Source organism: Hippocampus guttulatus, chromosome 8 (assembly GCF_054856545.1).
Source record: "Hippocampus guttulatus isolate MCC_2025c chromosome 8, RoL_Hgut_1.0, whole genome shotgun sequence".
Classification (NCBI taxonomy): Eukaryota; Metazoa; Chordata; class Actinopteri; order Syngnathiformes; family Syngnathidae; genus Hippocampus; species Hippocampus guttulatus.
The window spans coordinates 22,360,659-22,373,858 of NC_141268.1; the positions used below are offsets into that span (position 1 = coordinate 22,360,659).

Consider the following 13,200-nt stretch of genomic DNA (forward strand, 5'->3'; position numbering starts at 1 on the left):
GTCTTCTTGTTTTCTGTGATTTTAGTTGTTCAGCTCTGTGATATGCAATTTTTTTTGAGTGGAGTCATCAATCAGACAGGAGAATGAAACATGACTACAGTATTGCATTTTTGGGGGGACAATTTACACTTTGGGTCTGAAGTCAATTCAAAGTGTGCCCAAGAGAAACTGTCGCTTTAAGATGGTTTGCTTGTCGAGCTCCCTCCTCCTTCGTCTTTGGATTAGTCATTGTCTGAAGGGGGGGCGGGGGGGACACTTTTTGGTCGAAGAAGGAAAGTAAATACATGCCAACAAGCGAACCTTGACAACCCAGATTAAGGAAAACATCAGAGATCAAATAGTGCTGCTGCTGGGCTGTTGTCATGGGCCTCCTGAGGGAGGGAGCGAGGAAGGGAGGGGCTGTACACTATTTGAACAGCCACTGAGGTCAGTGTGCTTGCTCGCTTATGCAGAAATGGACCGTCACCAATTCGGACCCAACTTTGAAAATACAGGACCTATTTTTATTTATTTTTTTTTGCCTGTTGTCTTTGACGAGGCTATCCGGCATTCAGCCCTCTGCCGCCTCCGACGGCGTTCTAAATTCACGTTGTTTCTCGCCCGCTTCTGCAAGCCACTGGGCCTCATTTACTCATAAACGCGTAAGAATGTTTGCAGTCCCTGCTCAAGTTGAGCATTCGGGTTCTGTTTCGAGGTTTGGGTTTTCTTCACACCTCTCTCGCAACAAGAACGAGTTTGACGACCCCCGTGCTGTACGCGGAAGCTCCACTGTGTCAGAGTAATCAAGTTCCTCAGTGATCAGTCCGTAGGATGAATGCATCATCATTCGATCAGTTGCAAAGTAGAGACGCTGACAAGTCCTAATTCCTCGTTCGCGTAGACGTCGCCTAAGCCCCATGAGGGAGACACGCAGGAGCTTTGAAAGCAACTCAAGACTTGACTTCTCATCCGTCTCGCCATTTGCCAGCGCCGGCAGGCTTCAAAGAAACATGGCAGGGCCATTCCATCGCCATTGCGGGTTGCAACGTTGGATTTCTTTGATCACGTCTTCCGGCTTAAACCCGCGACTTGCTCTGCGATAAACCATCAGCGTAGTCGCTTTTGAGCCGGCAACTCCGTGTGGCTGGAGGAGGGCTGAGCGTAGCAACGCTAATGTTGTTGACAGGTGGTTACCGCTGTTTTGCTTTTTTTTTTTTTTTTTTTCCTTTGTTCCTCCTCTCTTGTCTTTGCAGATCAAACCAGGGAGCGTCAGCACGCTTGTCTTCAACTGCCCCCGTCGCATATTTGAGGTGTCTTCTCAACTGCGGCAGTTAGAAGTTCACTCCGGAGTTGTGCGATGACTGCGGGCCCCCCCCCCCCCCCCCCCCCCCCCGTCACCACATAAAACATCAACGCCAAAGCCCCGTTCCGAAAGGGGCTCCTAATTGACCGGTTGTTGCTTGTTTATTTGATATATATTTACAAGCCGGGCAGTAATTGGAAGGTAGTAATTACCCAAGATGCAATGCCGCGCGGCGCCGAGGTGCCGCCGGGCAGATGAGACACCCGAGCGCAGATAAAAGTTTGCCCGGTTCTTATTATAATTTAGCACGCTGCTTGATGGCAGAAGGGGAGATTGCTAATTGGCCCATTGTCCCTCATGCCATGTCATTGTTTACCATTACGGCGTCCGATATGAAGATCAAACGCGGGCGACTTTTACCGCTCTGCTCCCCCAACCCCAACCCCAAACGTTAATGGTGTTCCTCGGAACAGAGCTGAATCGTTAAATGACACACAGAACGAACGCAGGTGGAAGTTCTTCAATGACCTCAACTGATGCCGAATAAGGAATAAATCCCCTCTCGGGGGTTTACTACGGTGAAGTCATAGTTGTTGTGTGAGCTTTTCATGGAAGATGACGGTATCTTCCCTGGACCCTTAATGATTCAGTTGACCCGAGACTTGCAAGATAGCGGTGCCATTTGATTTATTTTGTCTCTGGTTTTTTCGCGTGCAACCAAAGTGTTCCGTTTCTCTCGCTTTCCAATTCCCTCCCTCCAAAAGAGGTGCCGACCGTGTTTATGCTCCTGCTTGTTGCTATTTGCTCGCTTGCTTTCCCAGCAGAGCTTCAGACATTGTTTGCTTCCAAGCCGGAGCTCCTCAGGGGGAATTTGTTTTTTGCTCTCAAGGGTGTAAACGGGGTGGGGCGCCGGTCCCGAGCCGCTATGGTCGGAGTTGATTTTGTTCGAAAGATTTCTCTTTCCTGGGTGGCTTCAAGCGCATGCAATATGCGTAATTTCATCGATTCAATGAGCTAAGTATGAATATGTGGCAGAGGAGGGGGGGGGGGGGGACCTCGCATCTCCAAAATCCGTCACGCCCTCAAATAAACGCCGACGCGTATGTGTTTTGAATCACGCAATCGCACTGAAACTTAAAAAGCCGCCATTTTTACAGGGGCGTCGAGACTTTTTTTTTCCTCTGCGCTCGATTTTTCCCTTCACTCCAACAGTTGTTTTTATTGACTGTCTTTGATTCTTGTGTTCACAGAAAAAAAAGACAAATACTGCTTTATCTTCATAGCGTGAATCGTTTTGGCCAGGGGCGCCCCTTTCTTTCATTTTTTTTTTCCAGTACCTGCCCCTAAAAAATGTCTGAGCATGTGCCTGACAAATGTGGACTGTTGCACGATATGGTTTCCACACTATAAGTCATCATTTGTGCGCGCGTGTGTGTTCAATTTGACGACTTGCATATCATTTCTTTCCGTATCATCCAATTCCATCTCCGACGGCCCGAATGCTGGGGAACGTTTGTGCACAGTCGCAAAGGAGCGGCAAATAGTTGCTCGTCTTTTGGATTACTGCCATCTGTCGTTCGCACCTTGTCTAGAAGGATTGCGAAAAGTCGCTAGTGAAAGATGCAACCGCTTGATTTGGACTAACATTCGTCAGGAAAACGGACAATGGTAAATACACCAGCAGCCCCCCCAAAATTCCCAAAGGCCACCCTGCGCCCCCGCCATTCTTGTGTTGCACGTGAAAGCATTTGTCTTTGCACTTTGTCGTTGTTGCTGTCCACCGTTGAGTTTTGCTAATTCATCCAAAATGAGGGTACGGAAGGCTCAACATTTCGGTCGATCCGCTCAGATCGTTGCTTGGGCCTTTCTCACTCTCACCTTGTCATTGTTTCTCTTGTCATAAGCGGCCGCCGCCGCCGCTGCAAAATGGAGAGCTTTCTCAGTCATCCCTTTTGGGGAATGGCTCTCGATCACACGCTCGCATTCTTTTAAAAGGGAAGAGGGAAGATGAACGCGAGGGCTTTTTATCCTAAATGGCTGGGGGGGGGAATTGTTATCTGCGGGAAGTGTGTTCAATCAAGTGTCCACTTAGCTGCGACGAGGAGTAATTGTTCCCGAGCGGGCCACACGCTGACCTGTTAATGTCCGCTTTGACCCTCTCACCTTGTCGGCGCGTCTTGGGGAGGAGTTTAAATCACGCCGATTTCTGTGGCGTCTTTACCCCCAGCGGGTCAAGTGGGCATCGGCCCAGAAAGACCGCTCTCTCGTAATTGTTCCCAGCGCCGCGGGTCAGCTCGGGGTGTTCCCAAAGATCAACGCTTATTAGATGCGTTGCTGAGAGAGGCGTCACTTAACGGGTCGAGCCATTGATCCGGTCCAACGCCGGTGTCCTTCAACGCAGTCGCTGCAACTGATGGTTTTTTTTTTTTCCCTTCGGATTAAAACTTTGGGGCTCCCACTAACCCAAAGTGGACGGTATCTTCCAATACGTAGGTGTACTGTACGTAAAAATGACTGTGGGCTAAGCCATTGTATGCTTTGCCCAAATTGTATTCAAATATTTGCTTCACGGTTCAGGGCTACGGAATTGGATCGTCTTCCAAATCGAAGTTTGATTTTCAAGCTTTTCCTTATTTGCTTGGTTTAAATGTTCTGCAATTGTCCACTTGGCTATTGATCCAAGGTGACGGGAACTCAACTAACAACGGACAGCCTCATTTGATAGACATGTAAATACAATTGGGTAGCCGTCATAAATCTGGGGGGGGCCGCCTGTCCCCCCCCCCCCATTTATTGTTTTTTTTAAATTGTCTTCAATAGTTCTATTGTGAATCTGAAAAAACATTTGACTCAACAGAGCTATATGTAAAATAGTGTGTGGTCTCCATCACGCCCCGAACACCCCCCCAGAATTGCTATGAGTCACTTTGTGGCATTCCATTGTCTAAATGTGAAGAATGATTCAGTTTCTGTGATTAAAAAACACAACCCTTGTGGCTAAAATTGGCTTGATATGATGGTTCCGAGATGACATAAAACTTATGCATGTAGGTCGGGAATCGGTGTGTCATCACGTGAAATTGTTGTGATAAAAGATGCATGTTTATATTTGCCCTTTTTTATGAAATTTCAAGCCTCAGTAACCTACTGTGGGGGTCTCCCCCACTTTTTTTTTTTTTTTAACTTCCTGTTTGTAATTGTTGCCACTTCCTTCCCTCCCTTTTCCTTTTTCTCTCGCTCTCTCTATTTTGTCCCCCCCCCCCCCCCCCCAGATGTGCCGCTGTTCTTGCACTCAGCCAACAAACTCAATTCTGATTGGAGGAATGGAGTGCCTGCAAACTCCGCACGAGTGATTTGGGTATGTCAAAACTAGCCCACTCTTTCTTCTTTACATTTATAAATTAATCAAATCAATTTGATTAATTATGATGATGATTTGGGTTTGTTTGAGAAAAGCCGGTCGGGCTTAGCACCCGTTTCCACAGCGCGTGAGCCGGTGGGACCGTCCGTGTGTGTTAGCCGCCTCCGAAAGTTGCCTTGTCGGGCACAGAGGCCGCCACGACGAGCCCTTCTCGTGGGTCTCCCTTAGTTACGATGACCGTCTCGTTCGGCTGTTAGCCGCTTGTCGGTTGGGTGCGCAGAATTGCCGACGCCCCCCTTTTGCACTCGGCCAGCGAAGAAGTGAAGACAATTAGCCTAGCTTTCGGTCATATTTTCTTTTCATAAAAAAAAAAAAAAGCAGGGCGTGTGCCCGGCATGGGACAATGTATTGCGGCGCCACCACACTGCTCAGTTGTTTTGCAGCAATTTCTTTTCGCCCGCATGGCGATAAAAAGCATTTGGACCAATACTGGCGGCATGCGGCTTGTTGCTAATCCAAACGGCGAGGCCTTGACAGCCATTTTCATTCCTCCAAGTGCCTTTCCAGTTTTGAGTAAGCTATGGGGTATATGTTCCTCCCGTTTACCTCCCGATGACCCGCGGACGCCTTCCTTCTCTGGCTGCTTGCCAGCCAGGAAGCTGATCGGGAGGGAATGTGACATTTGTGCAAAGTCATGGAATCTGCAATTAAATGCGTGAGTGTGAATCTGAAGCTCTCTGTGCCCCCCACCCCATCGTAACTTCCCATCAGCAGGATAAATCCAGCACAGCGGGGCTTTCACTGTGCTCACTGTCCCAGTCTCTCCATGTCAGGGTGTCCCCCCCCCCCCCTCCCCTCTCCCCCAAGTTAAGCTTCGCTAGCCCGACCGATCTCGCCATCAAAAGAACGTTGATGAATATCATGTGAAATGGAGGCTGCAACATCGCTCCTGATGAAATTACTAATGAGGCTGGCTGGCAGCGTCGCTTTTTCGTCACTCGATTTACGTTTCGGCAGTGTTTCTCAGAGAGGAGGGCTTTTGAGAGCCGGTCTCGGTGAGAAAGCGGCATCGGGCAGATTCATGCACGGATGAGAAGAGGGTCATATCTTTCTGCTCCTTTTTTTTTCCGCGGCTGCCCCGCCATGACACTTAACGCCTCATTTGTGGGCTCCGTGGTCAATGGCTTGAGTCTGTGATCGGTTACCATAAAAGGCAGCTTTTTCTCTCTGTGCTTGCTGATGGGGCACTTACTTGTGGGCACTACCCCCCCCCCCCCCCCCGTATGGACTGCACCTCCAGTATATAGGAGGACTTGGGTCTAATGGATAGTTAGAGGTCATAGAGACAAAAAGCTCTTGTGCCGTTTTGTTGGGTCGAGCTGCTTGGGAAAGGACATCGGCACTGTGCAAGCACTTCCCTTGAACTTGTGTTGGAGTGTTTCTTGTCAACACTGGGTGGACAGAGATGCAGGATATCCAGGTCAAGGTTTGGGCATGTCTGGTTTCTTCCCACTCCGTTCACACCCCGCATGCGTCGGCAGCAGACTTTTGGAGTCCTTGACAGTTGAGCCGGCGTTGACTTGGCACCGCAAGCTTTGCTTAACAGTCACCCAAATATTTTGAAATGTTGTTCCATGCGATTGGTTGAAATCTGTCGCGGCTACTGGTGGACAGAAATATTTGCAGCCACTTTGTTTGTATTTGGTCAGGATGAACTATTCAATTGACATGGTTGCTTTAGGTTGTCGAGTTTTCTGCTGCCAAGGATTATACTGAACAAGCACCCAGATGACTTTCTTGCTCTGCCATCGCAAAAAAGGGAACATTTTCAAGTGTGCTCTCAAACATGCTGCTAAGCGAATGGACTGTCATTCTATTCCTCTTGGCTCTCTTTGTTTTCCCACTGATGCCTTCATTGCGTCATATAGGCGAAAATACTTTGCTGGAGGAAGGAGAGCGAGAGAGAGAGAGAGAGAGAAAGAGGCTTACTCCATTAGTGTCATTTGAATGGCTTATTAGATCAGTGTGACTGATGGATGCAGAAAATTGTTTTAATTGTATAATTTCTGTGGTTACCCACTTGTGCATAAAAGAGCTGCGTTGTGGGCCAAGGCCGGTAAAGAGTAGCATTTGGCCCGTGTATTCTTACGTCGCCTCTGCTGAGGAAAAGAACAACAATTGGGGGTCTTTTGGATCAAGTGTAAGCACAGCCACAGTCGCAGAGACCGCCCCCCCCTCCCCTCCTCCCTCCTCGGGCGGGTTCAGATGAGCTCAGTGAGCTGCTGACCTTTAACTACTGCGCCTGACCAGTGAGACTCCTCGGGCCAAGGGAACGGCGCCTGAAAGCGTCTGATCAAGATGGCACAAGTTGGCGGCCCATTTAACAGCCGTGGCGAGCGGGCTGCACCCAGACGAGATGGAGACTCAATGTGGGCACTCTGTCTGTACAATCTTCTACATACCCGAAAAACAGATGACACCAGACCAGTTTAATACCAGAATGTCAAGATCACTTTTAGTGGGACTTTTCAAGGCTGTGGGGGGGTCAAACCTAAGCCCTGACCTCGAGTCGAGTGCAACTGAATGTGACTGACTGTGTGGGTTTTCTCCGGGTATTCCGGTTTCCTCCCCAATTCCAAAAACATATATGGCAGTCTGACCGAACACTCAAAATTGTCCCCCGGGTGTGAGCGTGAGCTCTGATGGTCGTTCGTGTCTGTGTGCCCTGCGATGGGCTGGCAACCGGTTCGGGGTGTCCCCCGCCTACTGCCCGAAGACAGCTGGGATAGGCTCCGGCACACTCGGGACCCTTGTGAAGCTGAGCGGATTCGAAAACGGATGGATGGATGGAAAAAAAACTAAAGAAGCACTTTGAGGGGGGCTGTCAGCATCGGACACGAACTTGTAGGAAATGAACGAATTTGAAGCGAATGTCAATGTTTTGTGTCAAGCGATCTATTTCTGACGATATTCTTGAAGAAATATCCACTCCCCCCCCTATATCAAGACAATTTTTCATACTTGACGAAATGAAAACACATGATCAAAATCGCACTGAAGCCGGAGCACATCGCTTTGTACATTCGATGCTCTACACGCGGTCGAATTTGCCGTCAACCGGTGACGTGCCTACGACCGTTGGGCGCCTCCTCGCAAACGATGCTGTAGTGAAAGTTGAAAGGGAGGACTCTGGCCATTGAATTAAGCCCGGGCAGCTGTTTCGGGGCAGGAGAATACGTCGCTGCGTGCTCTTTGGCTGAAACGCGTCAGAGCAAATTAAAGCTCCGTCTGCCACCTCCTTTGCCTTTCCGCATTTTCCTGTTTGGACTTGAAGGTGATTCAGAGCCAAGGTGTTGACACTCAACGGAAGCCACGCCGAGGAGAGAGAGAGAGTATTTATTTACAGTGAGGCGCAGTGATGCTGGTTCAGGATGCGGTTTTACGCAGGATGCACCCCCCGCCCCCCCTCCCGAAAAACAAAACAAAACAAACATCCAAGTCCAAAGCTCATCTTATCTTTCCAATCTCCGCCCTTACACGACAAACCTCAGGTTTGATTATGAAAGGCAATTGTGTTCGCAGGAGGGGGCGGGGGGGGGGGGGGGGTTTGCCCTCCGTATTGTGTGACTGTCAAGGTCTGGACACAGCCAGGAGAGGGCCCACTCAAATTGCCTTCCTGCTTGGCCCAGCAAATGGGACCGTACCAAAGTCGGCGCGCGTCACTGGGGGCCAAATAAGTGCCCAACTTTATTTAATTTGGGCATGGCGATGTCTGTTGACCAACTGGAAGTCAAATGTGTGCAGCTCACACCAAGTAAAGAGAAAGGAATAAATCCTCTTTCGTCATCCCCCTTGAGTACACGACCAGGACGATTGTTTTCGCTTTTCACGGCGGCACCAGTTGTGTCACGCCGTCATAAGCGAGAAGGTGTTTTGAGCATTCGAAAGCAATCGAGTGCAAAGCAAATATCTCCGTCCTTGAGTGACGCATGCCAACTCGATGAGCGCCAAACGACGCCGAGCGCTTCTCCTTTCCTGTCATGTGGACACTCTTTTTCGACAGCGGCTTTTATGATCTGCCTCACGGCCTCATCTCGGCGGACGGGGGCCGTTTCAACTCGAGAGAACCTGCCGTATAAAAAGCACATCTGTTGGAGCCCAAATTGTAAAACAGAGCCACGTGCCGGGGCATCGTTGAGTTAACAAGGCAATTAGCGGCGCAGATACGTACGTCGAAGAGACGTCATCGCTGTTGGCGGGATGTTGACGTGTGATTGTTTGGAACTCTCAGAAAAATTGAATCCCTTGCAGGAGCGGAAACGGCGCAAGTCGTTCATCGGTGATTTATTTTTCGGGACCTCGCACAGTGTTGGCTTTTGTTTTCCTGGTGACATGTTGTTACTGCTGTTGAGAATGCACACAAATTTCCGCATTGATTCATATACATATATATGTATATGTTTATGTGTGTGTATTTGTTTTTTTTTTTTCTGTGTGAAATCGTCTTATGTCGGGTGTGATTTGTAAGAGGACGCGCTCTACTCAATCGTCGCCAATCTTGTTTGTCATTTCGCCTCTCGAGATCATGTCAAGACCTGTTTCCTGTGGTTTTTTTGTAGAGACCTGAAGTGGCTCTGCGTGATGCAAGCGACACGAACGCATCAATGCAACGTGAGCTAACACCCAAGTCGTGTTTTCCATTTTCATCGCATTTGTCAAATGTGCTGTCGGCTACTTAATTATTATCACATGGACGCATTTTATTTGAAGTTTTGTTCGTACATATCAAGCTGTCATTACAGGGCCATTTTCAAGAAACAGTCAAACAGAGCGGCCATTTAGAACCACGTTGAGTTCTCTCACTGTTAACCTTTCACCAGGGCGACACACGATCGCCGACATTTTTCTAAGCATGCTAACGCCCGCTGACTTTGCTGTCATGTCAGTACGTGCGAACCGAAAAAGGTAGAGCACATACAACATTGATTGTCAAGTAACGGCAACGTCTCCATGGTTGGTTGGCTTGCGTTTTTAATTGACCTCTCGGCGAAGCAAGCACAAAACAAACACGCGCTCAGTCAACAACCAGCTAACCTTAGCTCCTCCCCCAAATGCAACATGTGGCAAGCCCGGTTTCATCAAGGAGTTTTCTTCTGGGTGAAACCAATTTATGAATCAAACTCCAATTGTTCTTCTGACCTGCAAGAATCTTCCCACTGAAGACATTTTGTACTTTTACTCTTGTCTCGTGTTCGGTTCTTTGCTGTGAAAGTCCGCTCGCGCTATTATGTTGTGGTTCCAGGGCCTTATCTGCGCTAGAGGTCTCCACTATAATGGGCTTTATTGATCTAAACAACATCGGGGGTTGTGGTCATGTTCTTCAGACCGAGATAACTTCTGTGTAATTCCACTTCAACCATATGTTGGCCTTTTATCTGCCTCTTTTAGACTGTAATGCACCAATAAGTCACGCTAGCTCTTCATGTATCGCTAGGATCTTAATAAAGCACATCCTGTGGACGTCTTCCTGTGGAGAAAGTGCAAAAAAACAAAAAGGTTAAAAGACGTGTTGGGGAGCTTTCACGCCAGCACTGTGAATCACCTCCTTTGAATTTCTCAGTACATGACATGAATCGGAGAGGAAACCAACTGGAAAGGATGCAAAATCTTGGTGGTTCGCATCGGGAGGAGGACCAGTTCAAAAATCAATCGGATAAATTCCAGAAAATGTTTTGGACACGTTTATTCATGATTAAACATGCATATCTCTTCTTTAAGAGGACTTGGATGAATTGGGTACAAAATATAAACCGACTATGATGAAAAATCCAAAACTATTATGACCTCCGTTCTGTGCTGACAAAGAAATTGGTTCACTTTTATTTTTTATTTTTTTCACGGAAAGACAGAAGTGAAATTACTGAGTTTGGTAATCATTTATTCTTGTGCATGCCGGGAGTAATCGGTTCCTTAAAGGCTCCTTCAACTCCACTGAGTTTTGCTTCCCTTTCCTTCACTAATTGAGCACATGTTACCATGTACAGTACGTGCAGCACTGTGACATTTGAAATCATTCCTAAAAATGCGCAGAGGGATCCTTGGAAGATTTACCTCGTCAACCTTTGGAGCGTGCCTTCACAAATCCCCCCCCCCCCCCCCTCTCCCCGAAGAGCCGGCTTCTCGTTCAAGATGGAGCGGTGACATAATGTGGGCTGAAAAGTGGACTCTTTCTTGAAACATGAGCTTAATCGACGTGGGCGGGGCGCAGTAGGTGTCAACTACTTCCCAAAGTAAAACACTCTGGACCCAAAATTACAGTTACATTTATTTTCTGCGGACTTCAACTCATTCTATGCCAAGGACGATTTTTAAAAATGTATTTTTTATTTTTTATTTTTAAAGAATGAAGCATTCAATTCCAGGTACGTCTTTATGTATAAAAACAAAATCATGTGTAGGGTACTAGAGGGGTTTGGGGGGGGGGAATATATATATATATATATATATATATATATATATATAACATCTTTGAGAGACTTATCACTTGTCTAATTTTCATTTCAAGGACAGAGGGTGTTGGAGAAGGCCGGCCGATAGCGTGGGGCCCCCGAGCTGCGGTTGAGCAGGAGATCCCTTTTCAGTGGCAGCTGTTCTCTCAGATCCACCAGGCTGTGCTGAAATTCTCTTAATATAATTCAGCGGGCTCAGGAGAATAGTCCAAAAACAAGCGCGTGCCAGTGAGGAGAATGTTGAATTTTTTATCAGCGGGCCGCAACTCGCCGAGCTGGTGGGCAGCTCTCTCATTCATGAGCAGATGTTTGGCGCAGTTACACTCTGCAGCTAATGTGAACTTACTGGCCTCCCTGCCATTGGCTGCAAGGACGTTGGCAGTGACCTGGCATCTGAGAATTGTTCCCGGCTTTGAAACCCTTTTTTTAGCCGCGTCTTAGCCCAGGAGCGCCGTCCCGCCCGGACGGCCGATCCGTCTTGCGTTTGACAGTGATGAAACACTCGCTTGTGTTTATTAGGGCATAGCAGCCAATTCTGCACATCTTCTGCTCAATTGTAATTGCCAGCGTGAACCGACATCCCCCCCCCTCCCCATGGTCGGGATGGGTATGTTTCATGGGCTGCTACGTATAGCGAGGGGCGTTTGTAGCCGTCAAAGCTGAGGGCAAATGTCGCCTTTCGGGCCGAGCGCCGGCATTCTGTTCGGGTTTCGGTGTTCGGACCACATTGAACTCGGGTCTTGACGTGGATGAATTAGCTTGAATCGTACTCCTCACAGCGAAATATCGTCCATGTATTTTCGATCATGCTTGATTGATTTGCAGTCCGCGCGCTGGCAAAATCGAATGTGGCACGTGAATATTTTCACACCCGCGCACCACCTATTTCCAACACCGGCCACAATGCTTTAGCAGCTTTAGCATGCTCGAATCCATTTATAGCTTCAATTCCAACCAAACGCAGCTCGGCAAAAGTCACTGGGTGCAAACGACGCGGCGTCGGTCGTTTTCAAATGCAAATGTTGTAACTTAGCCGAATGTTGTTTTGACGTCAACAGTCGATAGTCCTTGTTGGTGTGAGGCATGGAGCTGGAAGGTGGTTAATTGTCTCCTCTTGTTTACTGCGCTTGGCATCTCAACATGTTGGCACGGGCGAAGCCTCTGTTAGCTGTTGGCAGGTTTCACTTGTAACTTGTCGAGGAAATTGGAAGTTGTAGTCGGGGAGAAGTGAGATTCCCTCGGAGGACGCGCATCCTCCGTTCATGCGACTCTGCAAAGGCACAGACCGTCGAATTACTGCCGGGCTGCGGGAAGAGCGCATTCCTATAAATAAAGCACCTGCGAAAGGCAAGCCGCTTGGCTCCGGTCGGTCTTTAGCGGAAAGCAGCTGCTGCTGCGGCGGGCCCCGCCTGGCGGACGCTTTCCTCTCTTTCGACGGCCGCTTCGGAAATCGGCACGGGCGAGCTGCATCGTTGATGCGCCCCCGCCGTTATTAACAAATTGGTTTGTATGTGACATTGAATACAGTCGGCACCCTGCCAGTCATTTTCCGTGTGAGCGTATGAGTGAAAGTCATCCCACAGCAAAGTTGTCCGTAGGGGACTCGGAAGATTGGAAATGACAAGCTCTTGTTTCGTCTGCGTGTCTCATTTTCACTTTCTAATTGGTCGTTTTTCAGGTTGGCTTCATGAGAGCAAAACTAATTAGTGTTACTAAATCCAGCAGCAAAAAAAAAAAAAAAAAAATAGCACTCTACTTGATTGTTCTGGTTTCCTCTCCCGTGTCAGGCACTCGACAATAAAATGTGACGGGAATAGTTTTCCAATTGCTCGTACTTCAACATCCCACAGCTGAATGGAACTCCTGGTCTCGTGATTTGCCCTTCTTGTCTTTGTGGCTCATAGGAAGGTAAAGGTTTTTTTTGTTTTGTTTTGTTTTGCTGGTGGGACAAAAACAATGTGCTGTGTTTGAGAGCGGGCGGGGGGGGGGGGGGGGCGATTCTGTGCTTTGATTAGCCCCGTCCTGCTGACAGGAGCGGCCAAACAAGT

At 48.3% G+C, this 13,200-nt stretch overlaps 1 protein-coding gene across 6 annotated transcripts in view; it reads left to right on the forward strand.

Moving 5' to 3' along the window:
- LOC147201869 (forkhead box protein P1-B-like) overlaps nt 1-13,200 on the forward strand; it is a 110,607-nt gene that overhangs the window by 1,052 nt on the left and 96,355 nt on the right. For 5 of the 6 annotated variants that reach the window (XM_086117683.1, XM_086117676.1, XM_086117678.1 and 2 more), the window contains exon 2: nt 4,555-4,640. The exons of the other annotated variant lie outside the window; for it this stretch is intronic. The gene's annotated coding sequence lies outside the window, so the exon portion shown is untranslated. The remainder of the gene's footprint in view (nt 1-4,554; nt 4,641-13,200) is intronic. 6 annotated transcript variants of the gene reach the window in all.